General features: G+C 40.2%; 1 long non-coding RNA gene across 1 annotated transcript; it reads left to right on the top strand.

The window, feature by feature from the left end:
- The first annotated feature begins 2,819 nt into the window (after positions 1-2,819).
- Positions 2,820-4,353, top strand: LOC132975621 (uncharacterized). The gene is made up of 2 exons (XR_009673291.1): positions 2,820-3,100; positions 4,143-4,353. It is a non-coding gene; the product is annotated as an uncharacterized LOC132975621 (long non-coding RNA).
- Positions 4,354-16,486: the final 12,133 nt, after the last annotated feature.

The following is a 16,486-nucleotide window of genomic DNA, read 5'->3' as shown; positions in this document are numbered from 1 at the left end:
AGGCATATCGTGTCCAGGCCTAAAGAAAAATCGATTCTAACATTTAAACGCAGCATGCTATTTAAAATGCTAACAACAAAAACAATGACATATATGAACCAAAATGTAATAATGAAAACTACATAATCTCTTCCTCTATGCCCTCTCCTCAGTCTGTACGCCCACTTCACTCACTTGGACACTTTTCAGCTTCAAGGTCTGCACATAAAGACAACAATAGTAAAACGTATTGTTAAAAAAGCAGCAGGTTAATAAATCAGACACACTTCCCAATCTAAATGTCTGTTCCATTTTGAAGTTCCCTGAACAAACAGTCCAATCTTTATATCCTTGAAAAATAAAAAGAAATGGATATGTAAGCTATCTTTTCTGTAGACAGCCGTACTTTCAGGCTTATAATACCCTACACTCATTAGAATGAGATCAGCAGATGTTTGCATTGACTCATGGAAGAAGATACTTTGCTGTGTTGCCGCCCTCTAATATCTGATCAACATTCTAACCCAGCCTTTTTCTGTCAACAGGCAACTTTTTGAAGCTGGATCAGACAAAGAGAGCAGGCTGGACATCAGACCTTTGATCTGCGTGTGCACGAGAATGTGTGTATAAAAGGGAGAGTATATGTGTGTTTTACCACTCTAGCTATTCAACATTAAAGAGACACACTTGAGAGGGGAAAAAAGGACAGGTAGAAGCCAGCCTTTTTTTGATCCTAACCTTGGATGAAGAGAGAATATGTCTATGTGTGTGTGTAGGCTACTGTGTGAAGAGATCATTCAAAACAGGTTGCAGAAGTGCAAATGAGGAAAGAAGTCAGACATTTTTAAAGCAGCCAGCAAATGTGTGATTCAATACTGGAAAAAAATAATTTAGAAAACAGAGAACTGGGGAAGGGAAAGAGTATTCTGGGAAAGACCAATAAAAATACAGTGTTTGGATAATATGCAACAACATTTGTCATTTACAGGTGAGCAGCTTTCTGATACAAACAATGATATAACATTTCATGAAAACAGCAAATTGCTTTATTTATGTTGTCACTTTTAGCCCCGTAGCTAATGTTTAAAGACATTGACACAATCTTCAGCCCTTCAGAATTACCAGCATCCACTAAACTAACTTCATGACCTTATCTGATACTCTTAAACCACTAAAGTGTCTCTTTCTACCAGCTAACATTCATGTAAAAATATATAAAGCTTTAAACGCTCAGTATGTAAAATTCGCTGCCAGGGGCCTCTCATTCAAAACAATAACAAAAGATTACGTTGAGGCTAGTGGGCAATCATGGGAGTTCTCTGCTATGGTCTTTTTACACATATGAGAAAATACTGCCCCAGTAACTATTTAGAGAGGGGCATGCCCAAAACATGTGTCCCACTGAGGCTGGGCTATTACCGCACCTCGGGCAGGCAGAGTTTGTGGTGGGAAAAATTCTAGCAAGTTAGCCCCTTGAATAGTGGAGACGATGAAGTACTTTAAACTGAATTAACCCGTGTCCGTACACACAACGAGGAGGTGTGTATACGAGTAAGGCTGTCCCGCCACGCCTCCTCTGAAAGCACCACACCCAAATCACTCTCCTTTGATCGTGACTTTGATCCCTAAGTATGTAAACTCATTTTCTTCCAGTTTAAATGGGAAAATAGAATAGTTGTTGTCGGTGTCATTAATTGGAAAGAGCAAGCTCTTTGAATAATTTAATTTATAACCTGACAGATGGCCAGAATATGTAATAATTTTGGTATAGATTCTGCCTTTAATGTCATCCTCGGCTCTAAGAGCTATTGCAAGTGGCTCAATCACCAAATCGAAGAGATAAGGGGAGAGGCTACAACCTTGCCTGCGGCCCCTGTAAAGTTGGAAGTAGTCAGAAACCGTAGTATTTGTCCGTACTGCAGCTGTCTGAGAATTATATAGAATTTTAATCCACGATAGGAATGAAAACCAAATGCAAACCTTTCTAAGACAGCGAAAAGATATTGCCATTTGAAGCGGTCGAATGCCTTCTCGGCATCTTTGGAAATCACTACTTCTGACTGTTCTGAGTGAGGTGCACACGTTAAATAGGCGTACGTTAAATAGGCGCCTCATATTATAGAAAGACTGTCTGCCTGGTATAAAACCAGTTCAATCAGGAGAGACAACTGAATAAAGACAATTATTTATTACAATGAAATATGGAAATGTTTCTTGACAGAAATATTTTTGGTACTTGGACTCTATGGGGTGGGCGATGTGTAGAATGACAATTCTGAGCAATGGCAGAATAGTTCCCCCCATGGAGTCCAGACACTGGTGGTGGTGAAGCTGATGACTTGATGAGACCAGATGGGATGAGAAATGATGGATGATGATTCTGCGAGATGGCGGTGTTGGGGAGGAGGAGGGGCGCGCGAAACATCAGCATGAAGGAACTAAGGGAGAGAAAGAATCATATTTAAAAGGGGAGCAGAACGATGATAGATTGAGAATAAGGGCGGAACACCATGCCATTGGTTAGATGAGTACCGCTGACGAGACAGCTGATTAACCAATGACAGCCCCAGAAAATTACAGCTCAAGAATGACAGTGGAATGAAGGGGCAACCTCCGGTCTCGAAAAATGAAGCCAATGCGGAAGAACAAAAAACTGCAGTTCCTTGAGGTTCCGCTTGAGGCTGGCTGCAGAAGCGCCGGAAGTGCCGTAAGCCCACAGCCAAAAAAGCCTGTTTTTACCACAGGAATTAACATGTTTACAGCCTGGTTCAAAAAACGAGATATATCTGATAAGTTGACGGCCCCTTCTCCTCACACTGTGTGTGTGTGTGTGTGTGTGTGTGTGTGTGTGTGGGGGGAATTTTTTTATAACTCGTCGGATTTTGTTCCATTAAGGAAAACGGCTATGCCCATATAAGGGTTGTGTCAGATTTGATTGACAGCTCTGCGCGCTGCATCTGTCTGTCAGGTCAGCAGGTCAGGAGGCTAACAGCTTGATCCGTCTGATTTCTCCTCTTTTTTACTTCGTTTGGAGAGTTTGTTTAACACATATCTGACAACATACATGGCTTGCTGTGCGGTTAACAGACCATCCAAGAAGTTGATGCTTCAGTTTTTTTCGGTAAGTGATATAGTAGTGTTATATTTACTGCACACTCATGTGTCGGTATATTTACGGACCTAGCTTGTTTAGCGTTGGCTTGTAAACCAGTCGGCTAACTGTACTCAGTGTAGCCCATTATTTGCAATGGTTTAGAAATGTTTGTTGTTAAGATGTTGTTGTTGAAAATAATGAGTTTGTGTGATGTCAGAAGCTGAAGGTTCACCTCGGTGGTTAACCGCAGACTGTAAATATGGTTATCTAACGTTATGATGAGTATAATTATCGTCGACATTAAAAAACAAACTTTGTGTAGTAATTATCCATCAGTAACATAAACTTAACTCAACTGAACCTAATATGCTGTGTAGGTTATAGAGGATGACATTAACGTTACATGGTTGATGTAGTGTCTTAAGATTTGTTCAAACTGTTACTAAAAAAAAAAAAAAAAAAAATCACTTTGTATGAGTTCAGGTAATTTTAATATGGTTATTAATATAGTTCTTAATCGTTACAGATGCTCTTAAAAAGAATATAGCAGTAGAACTATAAAATATAAATAACATATGGAATGAAAATAAGATATAAAGCACTTAGTACAAGAAATAGTTTGAAGAATACAACGAACAGCGAATAACAAATGTACCGAGCTCATGTTAATAATAAATGAGCTACTGTATGTTCTGTACTAAAGCACAGAGAGTTGGGACCTGTTAATGATTTAAATAATTCAGGTAGTATTTGTTTCATGTTAAGATGAAGTACTATCCACAATAAATTGCTTAATTTTTCCTCACACAAAATCTGAGGCAATTTGATGTGGAATATCATTGTGCAAGTGAGTGAGAGAGCTGAAAACAGCATGATTACAATAATGTTTATCTTCTTAACTTTGAATAGATGTTGATTACCTGAATACTGTACCTTTGTTGTCTGGGTAGTATACTGTTGAATTTATAAATGTGCTCTTACACACAGATGAATACAGAAAAATAAATGAGAACAAAAACATGATTTAATGAATAACTGATATTTTCTCTCTTTCTTTGCCATCCTGAAGACCCTGCACTAAAAGTCCATGTTCTCCTGGATCCATGTCACATGCTCGAGCTTCTTCAGAATGATATTTCAACAGTCCAAGTTCTGGTGAGAGAAGATGGCCAGCAGATAAGACGGCAGTACATCATCCACAGGCTTCAGAAGAAGGAGGAGGGTTTGCACCTTGGAAGACTGTATTCATGCTTCAGCTGTTCAAATAAAAATAGATCTCCTCCAAACAACTTGCAATCAAACCATTTTCTTCCCATTTTAAAACCCTTTGTCCAGTTTAGATTGGAGAAGTTGATATTATGTGATATTCATCTGGGAAGACTACATTTCTAAATAATTTTTAACTGTGTTTTTATTCACAAGTTATTGATCTTATTTACTCTCCATGTATCTTGATTTAAGAATGGGGCTGTGTTTAAGGGCATATTATGCAATGACTCTGTTCCATCCCATTTTAAGAAATTAACTACATTAGTATTTGGTAAAAAAAAATGTGGGGCGCTGGTGGCACAGTGGTTAGTGCGCGCGTCCCATGTATGGAGGCTGTCGTGTCAAGCGGGCGGCCCGGGTTCACATCCCACCTGAGGCCTCCTTCCCGTATGTCATTCCCCACTCTCTCCCTGATTTCCGACTCTATCCACTGTCCTATCTCTCCATTAAAGGCACAAAAAGCCCAAAAATAAATCTTAGAAAAAGAATAAAAAGTTGTATAAAAGTAGACTTCCTTTCCTTAGCTATTGAGTTGAGCATTAATGCACATTTTAGTCTTGTCATTTCAAATCTGAAATGTATACTTATAAGTAGACACAAAGGAGTGCATTTATATAGAAATATTTATTTAATCTGAAAAACCACATTCAAAAAGCCTGTTTTTACAGCAGAGATTAACATGTTTACAGCTTGGTACAAAACAAACAAATAGGTCTGATTAGCTCATGTCTCGATCGACACACACTGTACGGGGGTCATTTGATTTGATGACGGAGAAGAGTTATTTACAATAAGGCATGTAGCTGACCAGCTTCACAGGCGGGTGCGGTGTAACGGTTTGTCAAGAGGCTTTAAAACACGCCTCAGCCTCAGCTCTCAGCCTGTGGGTGACATCATCCAGGCCATCCGGGGGAGACCTCCCTCGCAGCGAGCTGTTGAAGAGAAGCAACCGAAGTCCACCCCAGAAGAACCAACAAATGCAGATGTTGTTGAGGCTCAGGTTTCTTCCTCTGTCTCTGCAGCTCTCTGGGCACCTCGACGGACAAGTCACCAATAATCCACACTGTGTCTATAGGAGAAATACAAAGGTGTTCAATTAATGCCTCAGACAAGACAAAATGTACAGTTAACTACATGTGACAGCTCAGGGTGTTTTTTTGTTATTAGCCACATCTGCAGGAATAATATTGAACAAGGTAGCTGCAACTCCTAATAATAGATGCCAGTCTTAAACACTATTTTTTCTAATACTTTTAAGTTAAATAAGTTTTTGGTGTGAAGCTGATCACTGTCCACAGACTCCATGACTTCATGGGGTTCTATAGAAAACAAATATCTTATAATAAATACTAAATAATTATTTTTAAATTGTCATGTTCACCCACATCGCTGTTGACATCAGTAAATATAAGACACAGACGTTCCTCTTTTTGTCAGAACAGTAACATGAACTTTATGCATTGTAATATTGATTTCTTCTGGATGTCTCATATTTATTTACAGTCTATGGATAAAACTTTGCTAATGTATTGCTCTTCTAACACTGACAAAGTCTAGTAACTGCTCTGACAAATAACTAATAACCAAAAACAAAAGTGTAGTTTTAAGACTTTAATTAAATATTTGGGTTGAAGATAATCCGTTTTAACTGTGTTGTAGAAAAGTTAAATGTTAACTTACTGTCTATAGAGTTTTCTCAGGACGTGCAGGAAAGCAGTAGGGGATGATAGCAGCCTAGCCGTTAGCTATGCTGTGAAGTGGACTGCTAACGTTGCGCTGAATGGGCGGAGTTAAGTCCCGCCGGTCCCGCCTTACTGCTGTTGCTAGGTTGATCCGAAGCTAGGTTGAGACTGCAAATCCAATATGGATGCAGCCCTCGATTGGACTCATTTGCTGCCTATGTAACAGACGGGTCAGGGTTCGTCCAGTAATATTTACAGTCTATGGGTGAGATGCGTTGGCAGCATTAATTCAGAAACAGCTTCATGCGTTGATTTATTTCAATAATATGTAGTTTTGGCATTCATGCCCTCCTTGTGAGTGTCATGATTTCGTCTTATTTAGTTTTGTATTTCAGTATTTAGGTTTCCATGTTTTAATTTCTCCTGTTTATCCTAGTGTTGCTTGTTTCCCTTGTGTGTTTTTGTCCTAATGTTTCATAGTCCAGTCTTTAGTGTTTCGTGTGTTATTTTGTAACTTCATACCCGAGTGTTTCTTTTTGTTCTAGTGTGTTTGTGTTACTTTCTTGAGTTCTCTGTGTATCTTAGTGTTTCTTGATTCATGTTGTAGTTCTAGTCTCCAGTGTTTCTTGTCTTGTGTTTATTCCTGCCTCTGTGTGTTTTCCCTCCAGTGTGATTGCCCTCATTGTCTTCACCTGTGTCATTAGTCTCACCTGTGTCTGATTACCCCATGTCTATTTATTCTCTGTGTTTCTTCCCCTCTGTGTCAGTTCATTGTTGTTTGTATGTTGTTTGTAGGTATATGTCAGTTTTTGCTTGTGCTCCTGTGTGGCTCCCTGTTTTTGATCCCTGTGTTTTTTTGTTGAACTTTTGGAAGTAAGTTTTTGTTTGCCTTTGGCCTTTTTGATTATTAAATACTTTTAGTAAATTCTGCACGCGGGTCCAGTTCCTTGTTTTCCCCCTGAACGTGACAGTGAGGAGAGACGCGAACCCCCAACTTTAGCTGTGATGTTCTGCAAAGACAAATAACAAAGAACATTTATTTTTAAATCCTCTGTTAGAAGATGACATAAATATATTTGAGAGTAGATGCCAAGATGCTTGGTTAAACTATTAGGCTGACAAACACACTTTCATACTTTTTGATTGTTATAATTTACCATTAAGCCTAAAATTCAGCAACATCGCAAAACACAAATAAATCAGTTGGGGATGAGATTAAAGGGACAGGGAAATTAAGTAAAACCACCAACCACCAGTTATTTGCATATGCTTACCATGTGCTGTCAAGGTTTTAGAGATCTTTGAGCTTGAATGATGGCAGTTGTTTCTGGACGCACATAGGAGGTGAATGCAGAAGAAGGCCAGCGGCCCCGTTGTTGCAGGGAAGTTGTAGACAGGCCTTGCATTGCTGCAGAGGTTGCAGCGCCTATTCTAAATGAATAACCTGAATAATGTTTTGGTGATATGTTACACAGTCTGCTTTAAATGACAACTGAACCAAGAACTTGACATGGGATTATTATCCGGAGTCAGGAAGAGGGGAGCCAATGAATGAAAAGGAGATCTGTTTTTTAAATATTTACACATTGACTTAAAGGGACAAAACTCAGAATCAATGCGAGCAACGATAACGGAGCAGGTGCCTTCTGCTTTAGAGTGTTTTAGAAACAAACTAAAAAAAATCTGGGTGGAAATTTATATCCGAGAGTGTGACATCTTTTGATGGATCGAAAGATATTGACGGAGTGCTAAATTCCCAGATCCTTAGAAACCCATAGAAAGCTAACAAAAAACAACAATCCAATAGGGAATCAACGCAAGGAGAAAAACAACCCTGTCTTAAAGTTGAGAGCATTGTGTGCCGCATGGGAAGAGTAATGGGGAGTCTGTTGTCGCTATTAGAAGGGGAAACTTTTGAAATACTTTTTAGTAGCAGTTTGATGGCCGGATTGGAAAATAGGCTGGGAAAAGAATGAACGGAACATCTAGCGTTAAACTGAATGTCTGCAACAAGACCTCTTATATATGGAGGCTTGAAATGGCATATGTCCATACAATGACAAATGAAAGCGCAAACGACATTGACAGTAACGGGCTTTAGTGGCACACTCAAATATAAACAACACATAGCAAACATTCTCCAGGCAAAATCATATAATTTAATAGTTGATGCGGCCAAACCCTTCCTCATGTAAAATCTGGCTGTAACTAACTAAGACTCAAGGGTGGGCTGACTTAATACAGGGCTAATGACTCTAGTGATGGAACTGTTAGTGAGGAGCTGGCTTCTGGGCAAAGACTCCTGAAAACCTGGAAATTAAAACGGGAAAAAGAATCAGCCAAGGTGTTGAAGTGACCTGGCACATGACGGGCAGTGATAATGAAGTTTTTCTGAACAGAAAGCCAAGTTATGCATCGCATGAATGACATGATTTTTGGACAGGAAAAGTGACCTTTGTTTATGATACCAACTACTGCTCCATTGTCACACTGAACTCCGATGCGTTTGCGGCTCCAGGAATTCCCCCACATGTAGCATGCTACTGCTATGGGATAAATCTTGCACAGTGCAGAGAAGGAATCGAGTTTAGGGAAGGAACAAGGCCATTTGCTGGCAAACCACTGGCCTTAAAAATACCCTCCAAAACCTACGGAGGGAGCTGCGTCCGTAAAAAAAACTTGATGGAGTCAGAGGAATACACCAGATCGTCATAAAAAAACGTCACCCAGTTCCAATGGGTCAGTAAACTAGCCCGGAATCTCAGATCGGAGAGGCACCCTTCATCTACCTGAATGACATCATGCAGATTGCCCACAGAAGACGCCATAGTCAGCAGTCTGGACGGACTGCTTTTACACCCGAACGTGAGGCGCACAGCAAAATACAACTTGGATTCCCATTTTAAACCAAAGAGATGCCATTGCGATGGGTGAATTGGAACTATTTTAAAAGCGTCTGTGATGTCGGCTTTCGAGAGCTGCGCGCCCTGACCTGCTAGCTTAATAAGCTTGTGGAATAATGAAGAGAAAAAGGCTCGGCTGGAATGAGACTGTTTATGCTGGGAATTGGCCCGTTGTGAGGAGCTGAGAGATCGAATATTAGTCTTTTCTTTCCGGAGTATTTTCTTGTAGCAACACCTATAGGGCTAGAGCGGAACAATGGAAACAGAGAAGAATCGTAAGGACCGATTAGGTGCCCTTTATCCAGCTCCTTTTTTGAAAGCTGCGACACTGATTCTGGATCCTTAAGGGAAGACTAGAAGTTTTTACACACGAGAGGAAGCCAGAGATGACACAACCCCTACCACAAACCCTTGGGACAGGCCAGACAGTAAATGATCCACAAATACATAATCAGTATGAGAAGACAGTTCAGATGCGAAAGCCTGTACATTTATAGGAGTGGATGGATGGTTTTTAATAAGTCTTTGAACCACGTCGGTTCAGCGGACGATACCTTCAGGTGAGCATCTCTGCACTGGCTGCAGACGTGGAGAAAAACGCAATAGGGGTAAGAGGAACATTTTTGTTGAAATGATTGCAAATGGGCTTGTTGTTCAAAGAAAGCACCTTGCGGCCACGGCTGTCTCTTTTATCCCACGCTGATGAACCTATGTCATTTTGAGGTTTAGACGAGGCATTGAATCCTGTAGGCACTGTAGGGCAGAGGGAGGCTGAATGGCCCATGTTGCCGCACGTGATGCATGATATGGCTTGAGAGCCTCCCATTATCATGACCAAAAGTTCGGTGTCCAGGACCCCCGTACCTCATGTTTAGGTCGCCGATCGAGGCCAAATAAATGTCCAGTTCGTGTCTGCGCTCGGGAAAAACAGAGCAAATTAAGTCTCTGTAAATGTCAAAAGCTGTTATGAATTTGCAGATTGACATGTCTCTTGACAGTCTGGGGTCTGCAGATTTAATTACAGCGGTGAAGTCTTCCCCCGATGCCACCTTACTTTCACTCTGAGCAGATGGCAAAATTATGGATGTGAGTGATTCAGTTTCTTTGATCGTTTTCGACTGGTAGGAGCACGAGGAGGGTCAGGATCAGAAGGGGGCTCTCTCCGGATGGGGGTTTCGAAGACGACTTCATTAGCAAGAGCCTGTAACTGAGAGAGCTCCAGACCCGGAGCCGGGTTAATGCCTTGATCTCTTAGCATCTCCAGGATCTCGACTTCTGATTCCTGATGCCGAGAAGCAAGACGGACACTGAGCCGAGCTGCCTGTGGTGAAAAGGCTGTACCACGCAATTCTGCATTTTCCCGTTCAGAGTCTAATTCTGACATAATTAACTGAGAAGACAACCCGAACAAAAACAGCCAAGTGAAACTTAAACTTTCCATAAACAATCCGAAATGAAGCATACGAAACATCAGCATGATGGGAGAGAAAGAATCATATTTAAAAGGGGAGAGGAACGATGATAGGTTGAAAATAAGGGCGGAACACCATGCCATTGGTTCAAGGATGACAGCGGAAACGAGAGTAAGCGTGCAAAAATGAATGAATGAGAAAGACCTCATCGTGAAGGCAGTTATAGTCTTCCTGACTGAACTTACGCTAGAGCTTCATTTTGATCGGGGTTAACAATATTTGGAACTACAGTTTCAATACGGGCAGCCAGGATTTTTGTCAGGATTTTATAGTCGCAATTCAATAAGCTTACCGGACGGTATGAGCCACACGATGTGGGGGTCTTTATCCTTTTTCAGTAACACCGAAATAATTGCCTGTGTCATAGTCTGCGGCAGTTTCCATTGGTCGAAAATATCTTGATATAACGATTTAAGTATTGGTGCCAATTTATTTGTAAATTCTTTGTATATTTCAACTGAGAAACCGTCCGGACCTGGTGCTTCGTTCCTCTGCATGGATTTTATCGCTTGAGCCACCTCCTCTTTTGATATTTCTCTGTCCAAACGTGTTTGATCCTCAGGTGCAATTTCTGGGATGACCAGGCCGTCTAAAAACTTACAGATCTGAGACAGATCCCTAGTTGACTCTGAACTATAAAGATTAAAGTAAAATTGTTTAAACTGATTATTAATGTCATGCAGGTTGGTGGATTTCACCCCTGTCGTTGTGTTAAGAGCCTCCCAGACGGTGGTTAGTTGTACCTCAGAAGTGATATTAATTTCCAAAAACATATCTATTTGTTGTGAAAGAAATTTTTTAGTGAGCCTTTGGACAGCAACAGAGGGTCAAACCGCCAGGTGCGTCAGGGTCTAGGGCAATCTTGAAAGCTTATATCTAGCTGTACCAGGCCATGATCAGATATAACATTACTTTTATATTGGCACCCCCTGACCATAGGAAGGATCCTGCTGTCGAGAACAAAAAAATAAATCCTGGAGTATGAATGATGCACTGGAGAAAAAAAAGAATATTGCTTTGTGCTTGGATTTTCTTTTCTCCAGGGATCAAAAAGCGCAAAAGATTCTATAAATGAATTAATAATGGCGCCTGCCTTTGAGATTTTACTATCGGGCCTTGGGTTTGACCTATCCAGATAAGGATGTAACACGCAATTAAAATCCCCCCCCCAAAAAATCAGTTGGTGGTCATACAAATCTGTGAGGGCTGCTATAAAATTAGAAAATAAAAGAGGGTCATCCCAATTTGGTCCATCTACGTTTGCTAACATCACCCGTGTGCCATACAAATCCCCTGTCACTATCACATATCTTCCCCTCGAGTCGGAGATGGTCGATGGGATGAACGGGAACATACCTTTCCTTACCAAGATGGCTGCGCCCCTCGTTTTGTACTCACTCTTTGAACAAAATATTTGTCCTATCCAGGCCTCCTTTAGTTTTGCACGATCAGTTGTTCGGAGATGTGTTTCCTGCAAAAATATAATGTCAGAACTCAAAGATGTGCAAAAACCCTGCTGCATTTTACTGGGTTATGCATCCCCCTTACAATTCCAACTCAAGAAGCGAGTGTTGCCCACATTCTGCGTGTCGGACATACTTTTCCAAAAAACAAAATAAATGGAAAAAAAAAAAAATTCCCTGCCAGTGACCTACGTTGGCCCCCGCTGTTCTCGAGTCCCTCTTTTATCCCGACAATGTGAGCATTACATCGGCGCTGTCGTCCCTCCAGGTCGTCTAGCTTTAGCTGTAGCATAGCAACCTCCGACTTCAGCTGGCCGACATCCCCCTCCATATCCGTCGTCTTATCCGAGTACATGTTCAGTCCGTCTTCCAAATCTTTCACACGGGTCTCTTGTTTCGACATGTAGTCCCGTATAGAGTCTATTTTGGCATTTAAATCGTGCGTCTATCCGAGACAGTATCTTACTCTCACTGCTTGCAATGGCAGCCATCACCACAGATAAGTTTATAGCCTCGTCGTCCGGGGCTGTTGCAGAGCCCGAGGCTTTAGCGGCCTGGTCTTAACCGGATCTGCTTTTACTCATGGCAACCTCCAAACTGTCAAAAATGGAGTGTAAAGTTTGGAACCAAGAGTCTTGATGGATCAAGATCGTGTGAATTGGTCAAATCTATTTGGGGTTGACCAAAAAAAGTTAAATATTTACAAAAAGTTTGCCCTGGTCAGGAGCTCTGCAAAAACACGTCCCCCCCCGGTCAATTTTTTAAATTAATTTAGATATACTTGAATGTAAACATTGTCATACAATTCTACATACTATACCTTTAAGTTTCATCTGCACATCATCATTGCATTATTGAATTATGTTTTTGAAGGTTTCTCACATTTTGAAGACGCTGTACTGTAATCTGATTAAGAAAACACAGTTATGCACTCAAGAAAATCGCCAATACAAAGCCGGTTAAATGTTAATTATAATCTCAAATCCATATTTTAATAAATGAAGGTGATAAATAAAGAGCTGCACAGAGAATACTGATCAACATTTCAACAGATCTATATGGAAGCAGTTTGCGTTCTATGCTTAATAGCACTCAAGGGATAATTCATTTTGCAATTACTTTTTTGACACTAAGACGGGAGATTTAAACCCCAAACCTTGTATCACAAGCTTCGTTTGCTGGGATTTTAAAACCAGAAAGAGAGGGGAAGCCTATTTTTTTTCCGAAGGGGAACTGAATAGAGACAACTATGGGCCAGAAACACAAGACCGCTCAGAGAGAGCTGGAGCGGAGGTCATTTTCAGCCAGCCTTATCCAATTGGCACTCTCAGTCAGTCGGAATCCATTCCCTTTGCATCGGCTTTGAAATACATCATACTGCAGCGTCTACACACATACTGACTTCATTTCCACTGGAAACATTTTCTACTGGGTGTGTGTTTGTGTGTCTGCTGTGCGGGGGACACCATTTGTACTAGTTTTGTTGTCAGCAAGGGAAATAAGCATTTTCATCATGTTGTTGTCCCATTCCGTTTTTAAAATGATATCAAGGCGTCATTAAGAGCCTACCCATTCTATTCTGTTCTATTGCATTCAACCCCAAGACATCAGCCAGATTGATGTTACAAACATTCCCACCCATCTCTCCCGAATCCAAATTACACTTCAGGTAAAGCAAAGGCAATGGGGTCAGCTTGTAATCTGCTAAAGCATAATCACTCTCATGCATAATAGAACGCTCCTGCGGTGTAATAATAACGCAGACATGGAGATAGCTAGTTGCTTGGGCAATCAGTTATTTGCAGCAGACATTTCCATTTGACATTTCAGGCGTTTTACTGACGCTTTTATTTGGAGCTATTGCTGTAAAGACACTGTCCCCAACAAAGGGAAGACAGCCTCTTTTTAAGGCCAACACACAAAGCCTCATCAGGAGATTAGTGAGTTACTTGTTTTTTATTTTTGCCCTTTCAGCATCTGCTACAATTATCCAGTATTACAATAGTGGAAATTAGCATGGAAATCAGCTTTCAGTGAGTGGTGGCTTTGGAGCAAAACAAAGATTAAAAAGTCCTCCATACTGTGTTCAGCTTTAGGAGGAAGAATCTGGTTTTGAAAGTTGTGATTAACAATGTTAGGCCCATTTTCTGATAAATTGAGCGGTTTACTGATCCACCTAACTGCTCCCAGACTCAGAGATGTTGTTGATGATATTAAGGATTCAAAAATGTCAATTATCATGTGAGTGCCTGCCAAGTTTGACCACAACAATCAATGAGAGAAATAGTAGACAGAGCTGCTCGACTGTGTTTTACAGGCCACAGTAAAACATTCTGGCTCTGACTCTAATGTTTAGATCTGGGACGATATGCTTTTGTGGCGATTCGATTGTATCATGATTCTTGGTTGCCAACTCGATTTATATTGTGATTCTAAAGTATTGCGATACAAATATTGCAGTTCGATACTATTGCAATTTTTTTTCTTTTATCACATTAAGTGAAATCACACAATAGGAAAGAGAATATAATATCATGAATAGTGTTTAGAAAAAAAATGTCCATGTCAGTCAGTGTTTTTTATCATCTAGCCTACTTAAAACTAAGCTGTAACATCCAGACCATCTGTTCCTACAAATTCACTTTCTGTGATCATCGGCTGACAGCATGTTACCTAGGGCTGGTCAATTAATCTAAAATGAATCAAATCCGACATTCAGAACCTCTAACCGACGTTATTTTGCCCATGTCTTTTATTTTCAGGGCAGAGTCACGAGACGACACGTCCAATCTGCGACATGGAAGCAATGTCCCTTGTTTGGACACATTTTGTCTTTAGGGAAGACGACGCTGAACAAAAATAAGTCAAATGTAAACACTGTGGAAAAACTGTTTGCAAGAAATGCAAGTAATTCATTTTGTACTGTTTTAGAGAAGTTCATTTCTACTTTCAAACTAAAATGTGTTGTTTTCATTTCAAGCGATTCTTTGATTTCAGTTCGAAATATTCAATAAATAACCACAAAATATTTCATCAGATAGGCACTCTTTCATTAGAAAAAATATCCCAGCTTTAATAGTGGAGCATATTTACAGTACAGACCATGTCAGTGAACCATGAGTGCAAAAAACAAAAATGAAATACATTTTTGTGAATCGATTTTTTTATCCCAGCTCTACTAATGTTAGCTAAACACAGTTTATAGAAACCAAAATCTCTCCCCTCCAGTTCTTGCGGAAGAAAAGACAATCTGAGTTGACCAAAACATTCTTTCAACCAGACAAGTTTTGTTATTTCATGTTCTAAAATAAAGATAAGAATTAGAGCCCAGTGATTAATCGGCCAATTGATAACATGGGCTGATATTAGCATATCCAGTGACTATCGATATCAGCTACCTTTATTGCAGATATATGGCGATATTATTAGATTTATTCACCAGTCAAAAAGCATTTCTATTTAGTTTCATTGTTGTGGACTAGCAGTTTCCTTTTACCAGAGTGTGGCATCTGGATTACAATAAGCATTATCACTCTCCAGTGTCAAGCAGGGTTGCACGTACGTGCACAGTTACTTTCCAGTTGAGTGCCCCTCTTTTCTTCATTACGTTTTTTCCACAAGTGTTTGATAACTGCATTTATGGGGTCAACACAATAAATGTGTATATCTATATCTACAGTATATTTTTCTCTAAACATCGAAGATAGGTCTAATAAAGATATCTGCCAATATATCTGTTTCTGATTTTTTCTCTCCCTAAAATTGCTAACGGTATGGGACCTGAAAATCCCATATCGGTAGGGCCCTAATAAGGATTTCCACATAGTTTTATATAGTTTGTGTGCTGTAGCACATTTGTTTTAATTGCTCATGATTGGGAAACTCCAGGAGTTAGTTGTTAGCAGCTTTTGGCATTGAGATCAGTGCGTCTCTGTCAGTGAAGTGTGTGTGCATGTTTGCAGGTGTGCGAGTGTGTTTGCGTAACATCAGCAAATATGTATTGTTTGGATGCCAATCAGTTCTGATTGCGTATTTTGGCATCTGTAAAAGTATGTGTGTGTATTTGTGTACAGCCTCACTGGCGCAATTTCCCTCTGAGCCATTTCAGTGTGATAATCGCAGCCCTGAGACTCAGACCGATATCCACTTGTCTGCCCTGAATTTCATTATACTGTAGCTACTCCTTAACATCAAGGTCCTCCATATGACTAAGTGAGAGGGAGGGAGAGAAGGGCAAAAAAGAGAAGTGAGCTAAAACTGAAGAGACTTTCATCTTGATGATGTGTCTGTCCTCTTTCAGTCTCCGTCTGTCTCATAAGAACAGACGGTACGCTAAAGAAAGTTATTGATACTGGCTGGGACTTTTTCTGAGCTTATTGAGTTTATTCAATTGCCTTTAATGCTGAATTCTCACCAGCACGTCAATGTATGACGTGTTCATGTTTAAGGTCATCTAACAAACAAGCTGCAACAGGAAACCAAGGAAATGAAAGTTAGGGATGCACGATATTGAAAAGAACTGACATGGATATATTTATTTCTGAAACACAAGTTGAGAATAAAAGGGTAATTACCAGATCAATGCAATGTGTATCTCTTGTACAGATAGACAATTAACATTATT

This window comes from Labrus mixtus, chromosome 6, assembly GCF_963584025.1.
Source record: "Labrus mixtus chromosome 6, fLabMix1.1, whole genome shotgun sequence".
NCBI classification, from domain to species: domain Eukaryota; kingdom Metazoa; phylum Chordata; class Actinopteri; order Labriformes; family Labridae; genus Labrus; species Labrus mixtus.
The sequence above is the reverse complement of the archived record's forward strand: the minus strand, read 5'-3'. Positions and strand labels throughout refer to the sequence as shown.